At 33.8% G+C, this 19482-nt stretch overlaps 2 long non-coding RNA genes across 3 annotated transcripts in view; one reads left to right on the top strand and one right to left on the bottom strand.

Moving 5' to 3' along the window:
• Positions 1–14335, top strand: part of LOC108296686 — a 179549-nt gene extending 165214 nt beyond the window's left edge. The window contains exons 2-5 of one of the 2 annotated variants that reach the window (XR_001821943.2): positions 1350–1401; positions 6598–6793; positions 10017–10137; positions 14299–14335. This is a non-coding gene — a long non-coding RNA (uncharacterized LOC108296686). Of the gene's footprint in view, positions 1–1349; positions 1402–6597; positions 6794–10016; positions 10138–13282; positions 13317–14298 lie in introns of those variants that run through there. The other variant, XR_005198434.1, reaches the window with a different exon arrangement.
• On the bottom strand, positions 1236–13456 carry LOC119469596. The gene is made up of 3 exons (XR_005198435.1): positions 13365–13456; positions 8481–8483; positions 1236–1245 (listed from the first exon to the last, which is right to left on the bottom strand). It is a non-coding gene; the product is annotated as an uncharacterized LOC119469596 (long non-coding RNA).
• Positions 14336–19482: the final 5147 nt, after the last annotated feature.

The following is a 19482-nucleotide window of genomic DNA, read 5'->3' as shown; positions in this document are numbered from 1 at the left end:
CAACATTTTCAGTGGGGGAAATGAGAATATATGTGCCTCTCCCTGTGAAAAATAAAACCAGCCAATAGGAAAAGTATATTAAAACTGAATTCATTTCTTAAAATCAGTGGAATCCTTTATCACAGAGCAATAAATTGCCTTTTGGTGAGTACTAAATGTTATGCAGAAGCTAATTTAGATAATTAATTCTACCACATAAGTGTTAGATACACACTTTTTTGGCACAGAGCAATAGATATATACATATTAGTCTATAAAATCCATTTTATAACCCATCTTAATCAAATACTGTCTGCTACATATGAGATACAATAGCATTACAGAAGATTTAGGCATCTGAGAACAAATTTTTTATGTGATAAAACAACCTTAAAACTCCCAGAGCATTTTAATATAATCAAGAATGTTTTTTAAAATATTAGCATAATAAACAAAAATGATCTTAGTGAAAAATACTAATATGAGAATGTAATGGATGCAAGACACTGTTCTAAGAGCTTTATGTATATTAATTTACTTAATAAAATCACACTGTGTATGAGGTTGATCACATTACATTTTCTGTTTTACAGATAACAGTGTTGAGGCAGAGAAGTTTAATAAACTGCCCAAGATCATTGTGCTTACAAGTGATGAACCCACTGTACAAATTTTGGCAATATGTTTTATATCAATTAGCATTTACTATCTGCATTTTAGTTAATTCCATTTTATTGCTCTGTATTTATTTTCTCATCTTATTTCATTTGCAATCTATTCACTAATATCCCACAAATTTTGAGATTTAATAATTAAAATAGCAATGACTGGTAGTTTAAATTTTGGCTTATTGAAAAAGAAATGGGAATGACTTTCTGTAACATTTTGAATTCTTGAACATTTTATACTTTCCCTAAAGTAATGCAAATTCCCTAAGTAGTAGAATAATGCCTCATAAATCTTTCTGCCACATATACATCAAAGAGAGAATTTATTTAAAAATCTTACATTTTACCTTTGCCAAATAAAAGCTGTTTTTAACAGGTTCACATAGTTTCATTAATTTTCAGACTCCAATGGGAATTAAATTTGCAGATCATTAAATTTTTACTTCTTTTCTTTGAAATATCTCTAAATTATTATTTCTTTGTGAAAAGTAACAATATTATTTTACGTTTTTACATAATATTTACAAAATGCTACATTTTATAGCTATTCTCTCTATATGCCCAAATTTAACCAAGAAAATGGTTTCTATTTTATTACCTCAAAAATATTTGACAGTAGTGCTCTTTATGATAAGTAGAATAATGAAGAGGATGATAATTTCATTAACCGAAACTCTTTTTTTTTTTTTTTTTTTTTTGCAGATGACAGAAACTTCATTGGCTTTGGCAAAGAAGAAATTTATTAGCTTACAAGGTAAATGGGAGAATTAAGTAATCAAATCATGGGAAGAGTAAGGATGCAGCTAAACCTTAGCATCAATGGGAGAATTTCAGACCCTATAGGAATCTACCTCTATCTTTCATCTATGTCTTTGATATTGTTTTGAAATTTCTTATTCTGGTGTGAGTTTTCCACATGTTAACTATCATATAACTAACAACTGTCAGACTTCCTGACTCACAGCATTTGCTACTTTGGAAGCACCCCCTTTCAGTTTTAAAAACACTCACAAAATCTACGTGATATTCCTACCTGGATCTGCTGCTCATCTTTGGGCAATGAGCTTGTGTAATGGTGTCATGTTAAAATGGAAGAGCCCTTGAGAACTATAGGATTGGAATGGTATAATAAAGAATGTCTAAAAAGATGAAAACTGCACTTCCCAATACAGGAATAGGGTCACTGGGCTGACAAAGCAATGGTTTTCTATTCGGAATTAACATTGACAATAGTAATGGTGGTAGTAGAATAGTATTTCGTTCATGTTATTATGATTGTTATTGAGAAAAATACCCTGGAAGAATTTGTTCCTAAACCTAGTTGGGAGGCAAAAATACATGAAAATATTACATAAAATCTCCATATGTTTTAGTGTAAGAATATTGATTTAAATACATGGAATAAAATAACCACTGAGACATCTCCAAATAAGGTTAAACTTCAAAGAATTGTGTGTGTGTGTGTGTGTGTGTGTGTGTGTGTCCATACAGGTATATTTTTTGTTGCATTTTAGGTTCTGGAGTATATGTGCAGATCATGCAGGATTGCTGCATAGGTACATGCATGGCAATGTGGTTTACTGCCTCCATCCCTCCGTCACCTATATCTGGCATTTCTCACCATGTTATCCCTCCCTAACCTCCCTACCCCCAGTGTCCCTCTCCTATTCCCACCAGCAGACCCGAGGGTGTGATGCTCCCCTCCCTGTGTCCATGTGTTCTCATTGTTCAACACCCACCTAGGAGTAAGAACAAGTGGTGTTTGAGTTTCTATTCTGGTGTAAGTTTGCTGAGAATGATAGTTTCCAAATTCATCCATGTCCCTACAAAGGACATGAACCCATCATTTTTTATGGCTGCATAGTATTCCATGGTATATATGTGCCACATTTTCCTTGTCCAGTCTATCATCAATGGGCATTTGGGTTGGTTCCAGGTCTTTGCTATTGTGAACAGTGCTGCAATGAACATACACTTGTGTATGTGTCTTTATAATAGAAAGATTTATAATCCTTTAGGTATATACCCAGTAATGGGATTGCTGGGTCAAATGGAATTTCTATTTCTAGGTTCTGGAGGAATTACCACACTGTCTTCCACAATGGTTGAACTAATTTACACTCCCATCAACAGTGTAAAAGTGTTCCTATTTCTCCACATCCTCTCCAGCATCTGTTGTCGCCAGATTTTTTAATGATCGCCATTCTAACTGGCGTGAGATGGTATCTCAATGTGGTTTTCATTTGCCTTTCTCTAATAACCAGTGATGATGAGCATTTTTTCATATGTTTGTTGCCCTCTTATATGTCTTCTTTTGAAAAGCGTATGTTCATATCCATCACCCACTTTTGGATGGGTTTGTTTTTTTTTCTTGTAAATCTGTTTTAGTTCTTTGTAGATTCTGGATATTAGCCCTGTCAGATGGGTAGATTGCAAATTTTGACGCTAGTTGGTTGTTTTACCCATTAGTTGACACAGTTTCTTCATTGTGTCAGTGGTCTTTACCATATTATACATTTTTGGAGTGACTGGTACTGGTTCTTCCTTTTTATGTTTAGTGCTTCTTTCAGGATCTCATGTAAGACAGGCCTGGTGGTGATGAAATCACTCAGCAATTGCTTGTTCATAAAGGATTTTATTTCTCCTTCGCTTATGAAGCTTAGTTTGGCTGGATATGAAATTCTAGGTTGAAAGTTCTTTTCTTCAAGGATGTTGAATATTGGCCCCCACTCTTTTCTGGCTTGTGGGTTTCTGCTGAGAGATCTGCTGTGAGTTTGATGAGCTTCCCTTTGTGGGTAACCCAACCTTTCTCGCTGCCCTTAGCATTTTTTCCTTCATTTCAACCCTGGTGAATCTGACGATTATGTGCCTTGGGGTTGCTCTTCTTGAGGAATATCTTTGTGGTGTTCTTTGTATTTCCTATATTTGAATGTTGGCCTGCCTTGCTAGGTTGGGGAAGTTGTCCTGGATAATATCCTCAGGAGTCTCTCCTAACTTGGTTTTATTTTAGTTATCACTCTCAGGCACACCTATCAAACGTAGTTTAAGTCTTTTCACATAACCCCATATTTCTTGGATGTTTTGTTCATTTCTTTTCACTCTTTTTTCTCTAATCTTGCCTTCTCATTTTATTTCATTGAGTTGATCATCAATCTTTTATCGTTTCTTCTGCTTGGTCAGTTCGGCTATTGACACTTGTGTATGCTTTGTGAGTTTCTCGTGTTGTGTTTGAGCTCTGTGAAGTCATTTATATTCTTCTCTAAGCTATTTATTCTCATTAGCATTTCATCAAACATTTTTTCAAGTTTCTTAGTTTCTTTGCATTGGGTTAGAAAATGTTATTTTAGCTCAGAGAAGTTTGTTATTACCCACCTTCTGAAGACTGTTTTGTCAATTCATCGGACTCATTCTCCATCCAGCTGTGTTCCTTGCTGGTCAGGAGTTGTGATCCCTTCAAGGAGGAGAGGTGTTCTGGTTTTTGGTGTTTTCATACTTTTTGCACTGGTTTCTTCCAATCTTTGTGGATTTATGTACCTGTGGTCTTTGTAGTTGGTGACTTTCGGATGGGGTCTCTGAGTGGATGTCCTTTATGTTGATGTTGAAGTTATTTCTTTCTGTTTCTTAGTTTTCCTTCTAACAGTCAGGTCTCTCTGCTGTAGGACTGCTGGAGGTCCACTCCAGGCCCTGCTTTTCTGGGGATCACCTGCAGTGGCTGCAGAACAGTAAGGGTTGCTGCCAGTTTCTTCTTCTGTTATCTGTCCCAGAGGGATACCCACCAGATGTCAGCCTGAGCTCTCCTTTCTAAGGTGTCTCTTTGTATATATGGGGGTCAGGGAGCTGCTTGAAGAGACAGTCTGTCCCTTATAGGAGCTCAAGTGCTGAGCTGTGAGCAACGTTTTTCCATTCAGAGCTGCTGGGCAGGTACGTTTAAGTCTGCTGCAGCAGAACTCATAACTACCTTTTTTCCCAGGTGCTCTTTCCTGGGAAGTTGGGGCTTTATTTATAAGTTCCTAGTGTGCTGCTGAATTTTTTCAGAGATGCCCCACCCACCAAGGAGGTATCCTCATCACAGTCTGCCCCTTTATATTAATTGAAAAAACATTTAAGTTTTTATAAAAACCTCTACCATGATTTTATTTTAATTAACTTATGATTCATACTTTGTGGATAACTATTGAGATATTATGCTAATATCCTCTTCTATGTCATACATCTACCTACCATTCATAGAATCCACTAATCCATTGATGACTCCCCTCTCTATTCACTAGAGGGGGGACCACTATTGTGGCTGCCTAATACTAATTATATCATTCTTCCTACATTTTTTTCCTGCATTTGATGCTCTCTTTTTGTCTAAGAAATTAGTATATACACACTACTTTTCTTAGTGAAGTGAAAGTAGTGTGTATATATAATATGTAAATACACGTACACACAAACATTTAGTCTAATAGATTTCCTTTCTATTCATTGGGTTCAGTCTGATACTCTCATTGTTTTTTTGATGTTAAAATTATTCTAAATTTAGCCAATAAGAGCCATGTCAATCTGGCTACTGTGTTCTCTTCATGTTCCATTACTCTGAGCATTTCCTTATGCCTTATTTTTTGACTCAATGTGCAAGCTTATATTGTACTTTTCTTGTCCCCATTTTGAAATCAGCCATTTCTGCAAGGCTGCCTGCCCATTTTAGTAGAAGATGGTATTTAGATACCAATACCCAAAAACTAGATGTGCGCAGTGCTTCTATGCCCTCCCAGTAGACAGAGCTGAAAAATATGTACAACTAGATAGATATGTAGATATACAGCTTTATTCTTATTTTTCTTGGGTTTTATATTTGTGAATCCACTTACTTGCTAAAATTTATTTGAAACCCTAAAATCAGTACTCATGATTCTTTTGCTTTATTCATGAACATGCTCAAAGTGACAAAAAATATGAGGCACCCCGTAAAGGTGTTCCCAGTTGAGATAAAATAAGGAAATGTTCTCCCTTCCTGTTTTCATCTTCATGCTATAAACAAGTGTCCTCTATGTGATCTGTTTAGTGCTACATTTTTCACGTCTTGCTGTTTTCATGATTTTGCTGTTTAAAATGACCCCAGGGTAGTGCTAAAGTGCTGCCTAATGTTCCTAAGCACAAGAAGCCTGTGATATGATGTACAGAGAAAATATGTGCTAGACAAAGTCCATTCAGGTGTGAGCTATAGTGCTGTGTTGACTATGAAATAACAATATATATTCAATAAAGTGTCTTTAAGCAGAAATACACCTAAAACAAGGTTATGTAATGATCAGTTGACAAAAGTGTAACCAGAGCCTCACAGGAACCTAACTATATATTTTTTTCTAAAAACAGTGGTTTTAGTTTCTGCTAATCCCATATTCACAGCAATTGTATAGAACATAATACTTCAAATAATAAAAAACTAGTATGTATAGGCAAATGCACACATATATAACCATTTCTACTTATCAACGTGTATTTGTGTCTGTGTATGTATAAATAAAACTCACGAGTTCATATCAATATTTACAATTTCAGTCAAACACATTGGGGTTCTTTTCAGCTGTCTTCCTTTGCCAGAATTATGAATCTGTTCTCAGACAATGATAAACCTGATTCCCACACCATTAATACATATACTTATTGTACTTTTTACTTATTATAAGTACTTATTTACTTTTTACTTATTGGAATAAGTATACATAAGTACTCACAATGTGCACTTATTGTACTTTCTACTTAATGTTACTTATTGTACTTTGTACTTCCAGTAAGTATTTGTACTTCCAATAAGTACAAAGTACAATAAATACACATTGTGAGTACTTACATTTATTCACAGATAACAATGTAAGTACAAAGTACAATAAGTACACATTGTGAGTACTTATGTATACTCATAAATATTTTGGCATCTCTTTGGCCATATCCTTCACAGGCCCCATCTTGTCCATGCACCTATCTGCTTCCTTGGCTTCAGAGCATTGCCTCCAAATCCTCTACAGCACAACTTCCTCCTCAGCATCCAGCCTTATGATGTACTGGGATACTGTGTTGCCCCACTCTCCTTACTACCTGTGCTGGGCTTTGAGGCTGACATCATTACACCTGTAAACCATAGGAGTGAAGAGAAGGTGAGAAGGAAAAGAGTGATATTAAAAAAAATTGATTGAAAAGGAGATAGGATGACAAGAACATGCAGTGAATATATATGGCATATTTTCCTCTAAGGGAACATAATTTTATGAAGTTTCTGTTATAAACAACAAATGTATTTAATCTATCAATTATAAAGATACTAACATATGAAAATATGGAAGCAGTGTCAAAAGATAGAGTGCATATTAAGGGTAAAAATATCATAGAATCCATACAATTATATGCATAGGATAGTTAAGCTCCCTGTAAGTACTATACACAGGATTTTAGTGATATATGAGGCAACTTAGTTGCTTACTTCAATAGATCATAATATGTTAATTAAATATTGGTGATTTTTAGTAATCTATTTGAAATTTGGATTAAAATAGTTATCTGAGTAAAGTCTCACAGAGATGTTAAAGCACATAAAAACACTACATAAAATACATGTTTGTGCATGTGAGAAAAGTGTGCATGTATAATAAATAAACCTGCCAAAAATTTGAATTTGGTACCAGACTTTAGAAAGCTGCTACAAATTAGAGGTGGCTAATACTTTAACATATCTTTCATTACTTTATATTGTATTAATAAATAGTGAAAAAGAGAAATTTTAAAATAGCCTATTTTGTATCTTACATTATTTAAAACTATTATATTATTACAAATCAGGTAATAATATAACGTAACTGCTGGAAGTCCAATTTATATGTGTATTTCTAATTGTCTTCATTAATTAAATATTTGAAGTCAAATGCATACATATAGCCAGCTCCAGAGATTCTTAGCAAATTAAAAGGTTAGCGATCTAATAATTTGGTTGGATAAATAAACTGCATAGAAAGGAAAATGAAGGTTTAAGGCAATTCTTGAAATAATGAAAGGCAAACAAACGCCTTTTTATTAATACAGGGTGTGTGTGTGTGTGTGTGTGTGTGTGTGTGTGTGTGTGTGATTGATTGATTGATTTGGCCTCCTTGATTTTTTTTTTCAAGGCCTTGGCTAAGTATAAATCAGCATATATGTATATACACATGCCTTCTTTTTTATAGTAGAAAAAATCCTACATTTTCATGAATTATAAAAAATGTTGAGACGCAAGAAAGAAATTGTGGAAAACAGTGATCATACATTGAGTCATCTATTTAAAAATGCCATTGAGATCAAGTACCTATTCTGCCATAATTTATAATTTTTTACTTAGCGTGTCATAATTTTTAAAATAATGTGACATATTAGTGTTCATATTTTCTCAGGATATATGAGCTATAGTGAAAAATTAGATGGAGTTAAAAAATTATTTGGAAAAAATAAAGCACTTTGTGAAAGATTAGTATTTATTTATATAAAGCATCTAAAATCTCAGCATATTTTTAAATAATTCTACTCTGCATAATGCTAGAAGCAAGTGATATCATTTTAAGGATATGAAAAAATCTTTACTTTTCATAGTTAGAATACATTGAGTTTCTGTCCTTTGGAAAAACTTCTCCTATCTAGCATATGGATAGTACCAGTGTTAAAATTAACAGAGATTATAAAAGTAACAGAAATTAATGAGTACTTATCATGTTCTAAGCACTTTATGTTATTACCTCATTTGATCATTAAGTAGATCTTATTACTGCTCCCATTTTACAGATGAGGCAATTGGAACAGGATTAAATTGACTTGTCCAACCTGCTAGTATGTGGCAGAAGTCTGGTTTCAAACCCATTGACTAGGACTCAAGAGTCTGTGTAGATTGCCATTCTGCCATTCCTTCTCTCTTCATATCATTGAAATGTATGATGAGTTACAATCATTTCAAATAAACATGTAACCCATTTTATGTCATACATGTTTTCTTAAAATGTTAAATAGCCTATTTTTTCACAAACTTTATTACATTTTTGATGCACTAGAAATGCAGGATAGCTAATGAAACAATGATAAAGTCTCTGAAAAGGATAGCTTTTTCCTTTAGGAGTCATACTTTTTATGTTTGAGTTGATATCTAGAGGATCTGTTTAAAACAAGATATATCAAAGATCATGATAGAACTAATGACCTAGTTGTATCAATACAGTAATTGGTACCCAGAGCCCTCACTGCTTAAAAGAAAACGAAAAGAAAATAGTGATGCACTTCGCTCATGTTGGTGCTTCAGCTGGACTTGAAATACAATAGAAGAACAAAGCTTTATTACTAAAGTGGAGAGATGTGAGGCTATCTCAAAAAAAAATCCTGGTAAATATTTAAAATGTCAAGATTTTGTGATCATAAAGACATTACTGTTGACTGACAAAGGTGAGCAATGGTGTTCAAAACTATTTCCTACCCTCACTTCTGGTAGTTTCTACAGTCATTTGGTAGAAACCCCACAGCTTTTAACAGGCAAGCCTTTCTTTGGGAAATCGCAGTTTTACATTGCTATTTACTCATCTCATTTTGTTCTTAGGGAGACCAAGTGAAACATATTTACTTTGTTTTTAAGTTGACTATAGATGTCCATACATTCCACCATTATTTTGACCAGGAAACAATTTGTAAGTGCTCATCTTTTTCATTTCTTCATTACCTTTATTCTGAAATAAGAAGAATCCTAAAAGATGGGTGATATATTTATATAAGCTTCTTGTGTATAAATGAGCTGTGAACTCCAGGCACCACAGCTCATTCTCTAGTTGAAATTCTAGAATATAACTTTGCCAGCCAACTTTTATCATTGTGTGTGAGCACACCCTCACGTGTCTGCTAACTTTGTAATTTTCATGAAAGCACTGCTATCAAGTTGGCTCAAAGCATCTGTTACTTTAAGGAGAGCTCAGCCAGAGAGGGCTCGGAGAGCTCAGCCAGGAGAGCTCAGCCAGAACTCCAGTTACATGCATCAACATGTACCAGTCTTGTTTCATTTACTCTCCCAATAAACCTCTCTTCATCACCATTGGATTAATTTAAAATGACTCAAAGGTATTATATAATCTGAAAGTATTCCATTTCTAAGATACAAGAATTCTTTCATATCATGTACAATCTTGTCAGTGTTGTAAAATTTCTCTTTTATAATTGCAGTGTTTGTGTTCAGTTGATATGTTTTTATGTCTTTTTAAATTAATGCATTTGTAAAGTTAAGCCAAATCATTGATTTTATAATATTTTTCTACATTCTAGTCTGCTAACTGAATCTCTCTTGTATCTTTGACAATTTCCTTCATTCTTTTATGTTTCCTACAGATTGGAAGCCAGAATAAGTGCTTGTCCAGATTCAGATTTGATTGTTTTTGTGAAGAATCATTCATAGATGGTGCTGTATACTTCCTATGGCATTGCATCAGGATATATATAATGTCCTATGGTATCTTTTTTGTAATTTTAACATTAGTTGGTTCAGTTGGGGACAACCTGGTCCATTACAAAATTCTTCATCAGCCTTTTATTTTATGGATTTAGAAACCAAAAATAATTTTTAATTCATGGTTTTATTAGGGTTTCCCAACTAATAATATTCAAATTTGATTATTATGTCTGAATATGTTTAGCTAGAATTCTATTTTAAAATTTCTTCATTAGTTATTCAGTAGAGAAGAGTCAGAATAAATACTTGACTGTTTTTCTTTATCAGTGTTCAGAATAATAAGTTGGCTCCCTAGCAACCAGAAAAGTTGAGAATAAGAATGTTTAAAGTGTTATTAGGAACTAATGGATTTAAAAAATGTAATGTGCTTCCATTCATTGCATGGTATTTGTTTTTTTGATGCTTAACTAGTTCTGTGTTTGTCCATTTGGAGTCTTTTCAAATTGTCTCACAACTCCATCATGGTCTGAGTGCACATATATTGCACATTCTTTTAAAGCTGTTGAAATGTGTTTTATGATTCAGAATACTAATATCTTGATGAATGTTTTACGTTATCTTGAAAGGAATGTGTATGCTTGTGTTGTTCCATGAACTATTCTATAGGTGCTAAAGAGCCATTTAACTGATGGAGCTGTTGACTTCAACTATGTCCTGACTGATTTTCTCCCTGTTGGCTCTGTCAATTACTGATAGAGGGGTGATGATATATTATTCGCTAATAGTGGATTTAGCTAGTTGCTCTATCAGTTATCTTTGCTCTATCAATTCTGTTAGCTTTTGCTTCACTTATTTTGAGGTTCTTTGGTTAGGTACACTCATATTAAGGATTTTTACATGTTCTTCAATAATTGATGCCTTTATCATTATGTAATGCCCCTGTATATCCTTGATAATTTTTCTTAGTATTTTACCTTTGTCTGAAATTTATATAGCCACAATATCTTTCTTTTTATTAGTGTTGGCATGATGCATATTTCTCCATAACTTTACTTTAGTATGTGTGTTTTTATTTAAACAGGGTTTCTTGTAGATAACATAAAATAGGGGGTTCTTTTGAATTCATTCTGACAATCTGTCTTTTAATTGATGTATTTAGAAAATTTATATTTAAAGTAATTATTGGTACAGTTGTATTAATATCTGTCACATCTGTTATGATTGTTTGCTACCCTTATTTTTTTCTTTCACTCTGACTTCTCTGCTTTTGGTTGAGCATTTTATGAGTTTATATGATTCCATTTCTTCTCTACCCTCAGCATATAAATTATATATATATATATATATATATATATATATATATATATATATTTTTTTTTTACTTTTTAAAGTGGTTATCCTTGAGTTTGAAATATATATGTACAACTAATTCAAGTCCTTTTTCAAAATTACACTATAATACTTTATGGGTAGAACAAACATAGGAGATTATTTCCAATTCCTCCCTCTTCCCCCTTACCACATTGAGGTGATTAATATTTCACTTACCTATAAGCTATAATCACTGAATACTATGTTGCTATTATTATAACTGAACTGTTATTTGTTAAATTATTTAAGAATAAGTGTATTTTATTTTTACCTGTATGTATTCCTTCTCTAATGCTCTTCTTCTCTTTATACAGGTCTGAATTTCTGACTTGTGTCATTTTCATTCCTTCTTAAAAATTCCTTTCAATATTTCTTGCAAGGCAAATCTATTAGCTAAAAATTTCCTCAAATTTTGTTTGTCTCAGAAAGTCATTATTTAGAGATTATTTTGTGGGACACAGAATCTTAGAATTCTTTTTTCATTCAACACCTTAAAATATTTTACTCTTTTTTCTTGCTTGCATGTTTTTTTGAGAAAATAGCTGATGTAATTATTATCCTTTCTGTTGGTAAAGTGTTCTTCTCTAGATTCTTTCAAAGCTGTATCTCTGTTTTTGATTTTCTGCAGTTTGAATATGATATGGTGAGGTATAAGTTTTTTAGTGGTTATCCTCCTTGGCCATATCTGACCTTTCTGGATCTGTATTTGCTATTTATTATTAATTTGGGGGCATTCTCTATCATTATTTAAGCAAATACATTATTTTTTCTTTTATTTTCTCTCTTCTCCCTCTAGTATTCTCATTATGAGTATGTTATGACATTTGTAATTGCCCTATAGTTTTTTTTATATTTTATTCTGAATTTTATTTTTTCACTTTGCGTTTCAATTTGGAATTTTCTATTGATATTTATTCAACTTCATTATTTCTTTCTTTCTCTGTGTTTCCTTTGTTTTAGTCCTTTAGTGTTCATTTTAGAGAAGATCTGCAAGTTGTGAATTCTTTCAGCTTATGATTTTTTGCTTCTATATATGACAAAAGAATATGACAAAATGAATAAATGAATGTTTTTTTTTATTTTGAAGGGTATTTTCACAGAGTATAGATTTTGGGGGGTTTATGTTTACTTTTAATATTTTAAAGATATCATTCTCTTATCTTTCAGCTTCTATAGTTTTTGACAAAAATTTAAACATTAGTCTTGATTTTCCTTTGAAGATACAATGACTTTTTTCTAACTGCTTTAAAATATTTCCCTTTGTCTTTGATATTTGGCAATTTGAGTAGGACATATCCAGATGTGATCATCTTTATATTTGTCCAAATGGGTTTTAGTGTGCTTTATAAATGTGAATTGATAATTTTATCTGATTTGAAAATTTTCAGATACTTTATCAAATATTGTTCCTATTCCATGTTCTTCTCTTTTTCTGAGCAATAACTATAATTCAAACTATTTTATTATGTTCCAAATATCTCTTTCTTTTTAAAATTGTTTTCTTCTCTGCTTCAATATGTAAAATTTTTATTGACCTGTCCTTGGGTTCACTAATTCTTCATTCTATCTAATTTTTAGTATTATTAAAATTTTTAATTTTGATTTTAAATTTGACTATTATTAGATTATTTAATATCATTTTTATTGAATTATTTAATCTTGTTTTTATTAAGATTATTTAATATTCTTTTAAATTTCATTAATATATAAGCAGAGTTATTTTGAAGACTTTTAATTTCAATTCTATTAACTGGATCATCTCTTGAGATCCTTTATACTTTTTCTCTAAGCTTTAGTTACCTACTTTCATGATTATTTTAAAATCTTATTTTAGGTTCAAGGGTACAAGAACAGATTTGTTGTATAGGTAACTAGCATGTCATGAGGTTTGAGGTACAGATTATTTTGTCACCCACGTAATAAGCATAGTACCCAACAGGCAGATTTTCAATCCTCTCCCTCCTCCCACTCTCCTCACTCAAGTAGGCCTTGGTGTCTAACATTCTCTTCTTTGTGTCCATGTGTTCTCAATGGTTAGCTCTGACTTATAAATGAGAACATGTAGCATTTTGTTTTCTGTTTCCACATTAGTTTTCTTAGGATAAGCAGGTCTCCTGCAGCATACATGTTTCTGAAAAAAAGATGAGTTCTTTCTTTTTTTATAACTGCATAGTATTCCATGGTGTGTATTTTCCACTTTTTCTTTATCCAGTGTACTACTGATGGTCATGTAGATTGATTCCATGTCTTTGCTATAGTGATTAGTGCTGCCATGAACATATGCATAAATGTGCATAAACCATGGTGGAATGATTTATATTCCTTTTGGTATATACTTGGTAATGGAATTCTTGAATCAGATGGTAATTCTGTGTTAAGTTCTTTGAGGGATCTCCAAATTGCTTTCTGTAATGGCTAATTTACGTTCCCAGCAGCAGTGTGTAAGTGCTCCCTTTTCTCCACAAGCTTGGAAGCATCTGTTATTTTTTGACATTTTAATAATAGTCCTTCTGACAGGTGTGAGATGGTATCTCAGTATGGTTTTGATTTGCATTTCTCTAATGATTAGTGGTGTTAATAATTTTTTATATGTTTGTTGGCCACACGTATGTCTTCTTTTGAATAGTGTCCTTGCCCACTCTTTAATGGGGTTGTTTTTTGCTTGTTCATTTGTTTCTTATAGATTCTGGATATTACACCCTTTTTGAATGCACAGTTTGCAAATATTTTCCACCATTCTGTAGGTTGTGTGTTTATTCTATGTATTTGTCTATTCTTGCATTGCTATAAAGAACTACCTGAGACTGAGTTTATAAAGAAAAGAGGTTTAATTGATTTACAGTTCTGCAGGCTGAACAGGAAACATGGCTGGGGCGGTCTCAGGAAACTTACAATCATGGTGGAAGGTGAAGAGGAAGAAGATACATCTTACATGGCAAAAGCAGGAAGAAGAGAGTGAACGGGTAAGTGCCACAGACTTTTAAACTACCAGATCTCATAAGAACTCACTGTCATGAGAACAGCAAGGGGAAAGTTTGCCCCTATGAGTCAATCATTTCCCACCAGGCCCCTCCTCCAACACTGAGAAAACTATAATTTGACATGAGAATTAGGTTGGGACACAGAGTCAAACCATATAATGCTGTCGATAGTTTATTTGGCTGTGCTGAAACTCTTTAATTTGGTCTCATGTGTCCATTTTTTGTTGTTGCTTTTGCAATTGCTTTTTGCACCTTTGTCATGAAATCTTTGCTAGGGTCTATGTCCAGAATGGCATTTCCTAGATTATTTTGCAGCATTTTAATAGTTTCATGTTTTACATTTAAGTCTTCAATCCATCTTGAATTGATTTTTGTATATGGTGTAAGAAAGGAGTCCAGTTTCAATATTCTTAATATGGCTAGTCAGTTACCCCACACCAATTATTGAATAGGGACTACTTTTTCTATTGCTTGTTTTTGTCAACTTTGTCAAGGTAATCTAAATGATTGTAGTCATGGGGTATTACATCTGAGCTCTCTCTTCTGTTCCATTGATCTACATCTCTGTTTTGGTATGAAACCCATGCTGTTTTGTTACTGTAGCCTTGTTGAATAGTTTAAAGTTTGGTAATGGGATGCCTCCAGCTTTTTTCTTTTTGCTTATTATTGCCTTTACTATTTGAGCTTTTTTTTTGGTTCCATATTAATTTTAAAATAGTTTTTTCCTAGTTCTTTGAAAAATGGGAATTTTGTAAGAATAGCATTGAGTCTGTAAATTGCTCTGGACCTTATGGCCATTTTAGCAATATTAATTCTTCTTATCTATAAGCATGGGGGGTTTTCCATTTGTTTGCATCATCTCTGATTTCTTTGAGCAGTGATTTTAATTCTTGTTATAAACATCTTTCACCTCCCTGGTTAGCTGTATTCCTGGGTATTTTATACTTTTTATGGCTATTGTGAATGTGATTGTGTTCTTGATTTGGCTCTAACTTGGTTATTGTTGCTATATAGGAATGCTACTTATTTTTATACACTAATTTTGAATCCTGAAACCTTGCTGAAGTTGTTTTTTAAATAAAGGGGGCTTTGGGCAGGGACTATATGGTTTGCTAGGTATAGAATCATATTTTCTGCAAAAGGGGATCATTTGACTTGCTATCATCCTATTTGGATGCCCTTTTTTCTTTTCTTTTGGCCAATTATACTGCTTAGGACTTCCAGTAGTAAGTTTAATAAAAATAATGAGAGAGGTCATTCTTGTCTTGTTTCTGTTTTCAAGGGGAATGCTTCCAGCTTTTGCCCATTCAGGATGATGTTGGTTGTGAATTTTTCATAAGTGGCTCTTATTTGAGTTTGTGCCTTCGATGCTTATTTTGTTGAGACTTTTTAACATGAAGGATGTTGAATTTTATCAAAAGCCTTTTATGTATCTATTGAGATGATCATGTGATTTTTGTTTCTAATTTTGTTTATGTAATGAATTATATTGATTGATTTGCCTGTATCGAACCAACCTTGCATCCCAAGAATAAAGCCTAAAAGATTGTGGTCATTTAGATTCTGGATTCAGTTTGCTAACATTTTTGTTGAGGAGTTTTACATCTTTGTTCATCAAAAATATTTGCTTGTAGTTTTATTTGTTGATTGTCTGCCAAGTTTTGGTATCAGAAGAATGCTGGGCTCATAGAATGAATTAGAGAGGAATTCCTCCTCCTCAATGTTTTGGAATAGTCTCAGTAGAGATTATACCAGGTTTTCTTAATATGTCTGGTAGAATTCAGCTGTGAATCCATCTGGTCCTGGGCTTTTTCTGGTTGGTAGGCTTTTTATTACTGATTTAATTTCAGAACTCATTATTGGTCTGTTCATAGTTTTAATTTCTTCTTAGTACAACCTTGGGAGGTTGTATGTTTTCAGGGATGTATCAATTTCTTCTAGGTTTCTATCTGGTGTGCATTGAGGTTCTCATAGTAGTCTCTGAAGGGTTTTTTGTATTCTGTAGGGTTAGTGGTAATGTTCCCTTTGTCATTTCTGATTTTGTTTATTTGTATCTTCTCCCTTTTTTCTTTATTATTCTGAGTGATAGTTTATCTATTTAATCTATTTTTTCAAAGGATCAATTCCTAGATTTTTTACTCTTTTGCATAGTTTTTTTCTTCTCAGTATCCTTCCATTCAACTTTGGTTTTCATTACTCCTTGTCTTCTACTAGCTTTGACGTTGCTTGCTCTTGTTTCTCTAGTTCTGCTACATGTGCTGTAAAATTGTTAATTGGAGGTCTTCTAACTTTTTGGTGTGGCATTTAGCACTATAAATATCCCTCTTAACACTGCTTTTGCTATGTCTCAGAGATTCTAGTATGTTGTAACTTTATCCTTCTTAGTTTCAAAAATTTCTTGATTTCTGCTTTGATTTTATTGTTTATCCGAAGGTCATTCAAAAGCATGTTTTTTTTTAAATTTCCATGTAATTTTATGGTTTTGAGGGTTAAGTAATGATTTCTATTTTGATTGTGCTGTGGTCTGAGAGTGTGATTTGTATGATTTTGTTTTGTTTGCTTGTTTTTAATTTCCTGAAGATTGTTTTATAGCTAATTGTGTTTTCTATTTTACAGTGTGTGCTATGTACAGATGAGTAGAATATATATTCTGGTGGTGTTTGGTGGAAAGCTCTGCAGATGTCTATTGGCTCCATTTGGTCAATGTTGAGTTTGGGTCCTGGATATTTTTGTGAGTTTTCTGCCTCAATGATCTGTGTAATACTGTCAGTGGGGTGTTGAAGTCTATCACTATTATTGTCTAGTTATCTAAGTGTCTTCATTGGTCTCTAAGAACTTGCTTTATGAATCTGGATTCTCCTATGTTGACAGCATATATATTTAAAATAGTAATGTCTTTTTGTTGTATTGAACCCTTTACTATTATGTAATATCTTCCTTTGTCTTTTTTGATAATTGTTGGTTTAAAGTCTGTTTTGACTATCAACTCCTGGCTCTTTTCTGTTTTCCATTGGCTTGGTAGATTTTTCTTCATCCCTTTACTTTGAGCTATGGATGCTTGTGAGATGGGTCTCTTGAAGAGAGCATACAATTGAGTATTGCTTTTACTTATTTATTTATTTATTTTTTCAGGCTAGAGTGCAATGGCATGATCTTAGCTCACTGCAACCTCTGCCTCCTGGTTTTAAGTGATCCTCCCATCTCAGCTTCCTTAGTAGCTGAGACTATAGATGAGCACCACCATGTTCAGGGGTAAATTTTGTATTTTTAGTAGAGACAGGGTTTCACCATATTGTCCAGGGTGGTCTCGAACTCCTGATTCACCTGCATCAACCTCCCAAAATGCTGGGATTGCAAGCATGAGCCACCTGCCTGGCCAGTGTCTTGCTCTTTAGTCAACTTGCCACTCTGTGGCTTTTCATTGGGTCACTTATTCCCTTTACTTTCAAGGTTAATATTGGTATTTGTTGATTTGACCCTGTCATTATGCTGTTAGCTGGTTATTACGCAGCTTTGTGTGGTTGGTTTTATAGTGTCAATACTCTTATGTATTTAGTGTTCTTTTGCAGTGGCCAGTAAAGTCTTTCCTTTCCATATTTGGCACTTGCTTCAGGATCCCTTATAAGGCATTTATGGTGGTAATTAATTCCCTTAGCATTTGCTTGTCTGATTGGGATCTCATTTCTCCTTCACTAATGAAGCTTAGTTTGGCTAAATATGAGAGTCTTGGTTGAATTTTTCTTTCCTTAATAATGCTGAATCCAGACTCCTAATCTCTTCTGGCTTGTAGGGTTTCTGCTGAAAGATCTTCTGTTAGCCTAATGAGGTGCCTTTTTAGGTGACCTGCCTCTTCTCTCTAGCTTTCTGTAACATTTTTTATTTTGTTTTGACCTTGAAGAATCTGATGGCCATGTGTCTTGTGGATGGTCTTCTTGTGTAGAATCTCACAAGGGTTTTCTGCATTTCCTGAATGTGAGTGTTGGCCTCTTTAGTGATGTTGGGGAAGTCTTCATAGATGATATCCTGAAATATGTTTTCCAAGTTGGTGCTTTCTCCTCCTCTCTTTGAGGGATGCCCATGAGTCACAGATTTGTTCTCTACATCATCCCATATTTCTCAGAGGTTTTGTTCATTCTTTTTTATTCTTATTTTTGTCTGATTTGGGTCAGAGATGTAGCCTTTGAGCTCCGAGGTTCTTTCTTCAGCTTGGTCTATTCTGCTGTTAATACTTGTAATTATATTGAGGAATTCTTTAGTGTGTTTTTTTAGCTCTATCAGATCAGTTTGTTTCTTTCTTATATTGGCAATTTTGTCTTTCAGTTCCTGTATCATTTTATTGTAATTGTTAGATTTCTTGGATTGGGTTTTGACTTTCTCCTGAATTTTGATGATCTTTGTTCCTGCCCATATTTTGAATTCTTTCTCTGTTATTTCAACCATTTCAGACCAGTTAACAACCCTTCCTTGGGAACTATTGCAGTTATTTGGAGGAAAGAAAACAGTGGCTTCTTTAGTTGTCAGAATTCTTGTACTAATACTTTCTCATCTATGTGGACTGATGCTCTTTTAACTGTGGTGTAATTGAGTGCAATCAGTTGACTCTTTTTCTGAATGTTTTTTGAGGGCTGAGGCTTTGTGCAGGGTTTTATTTGTTGTTGAAATCTCATCCTTGTTTTCACAGGGGTATATTAGCAAATTATTCAGTTGATGGCACTTAAGTGTAATGGCCAGTAGGTGGGCTCATGCTCCACCATGTGGCTCCTCTGTATTTCCTCATGACTCTAGCCATGCTCCCTCTCAGTGCTCTGAAAGCGTGGGCTCTTTTTCCACTCCAGTGCTGGCTTAAGGTCTAACTGTGGCACTACTGGGCCGCACACTGCTGCCTAGGCATGAACTAAGGCTTTATTTTCCCTCTCCAGCTTGAAGGCAGCAAGAGAAGGGACCTTGGCAGTGGCTATGGCAGAGAACCTTCCACTTGCCTCTTGGGGCTCCACCGTAGAGTAATGCAGAGTCAATACCAATTGGAGAGATGGGCTTGGGTTTTAGGCAGCTG

The sequence above is a fragment of the Cebus imitator genome, unplaced genomic scaffold, assembly GCF_001604975.1.
Source record: "Cebus imitator isolate Cc_AM_T3 unplaced genomic scaffold, Cebus_imitator-1.0 Scaffold730, whole genome shotgun sequence".
Taxonomy (NCBI): Eukaryota; Metazoa; Chordata; class Mammalia; order Primates; family Cebidae; genus Cebus; species Cebus imitator.
Note: the sequence above shows the minus strand (reverse complement) of the source record. Positions and strands in the feature narration are given on the sequence as shown.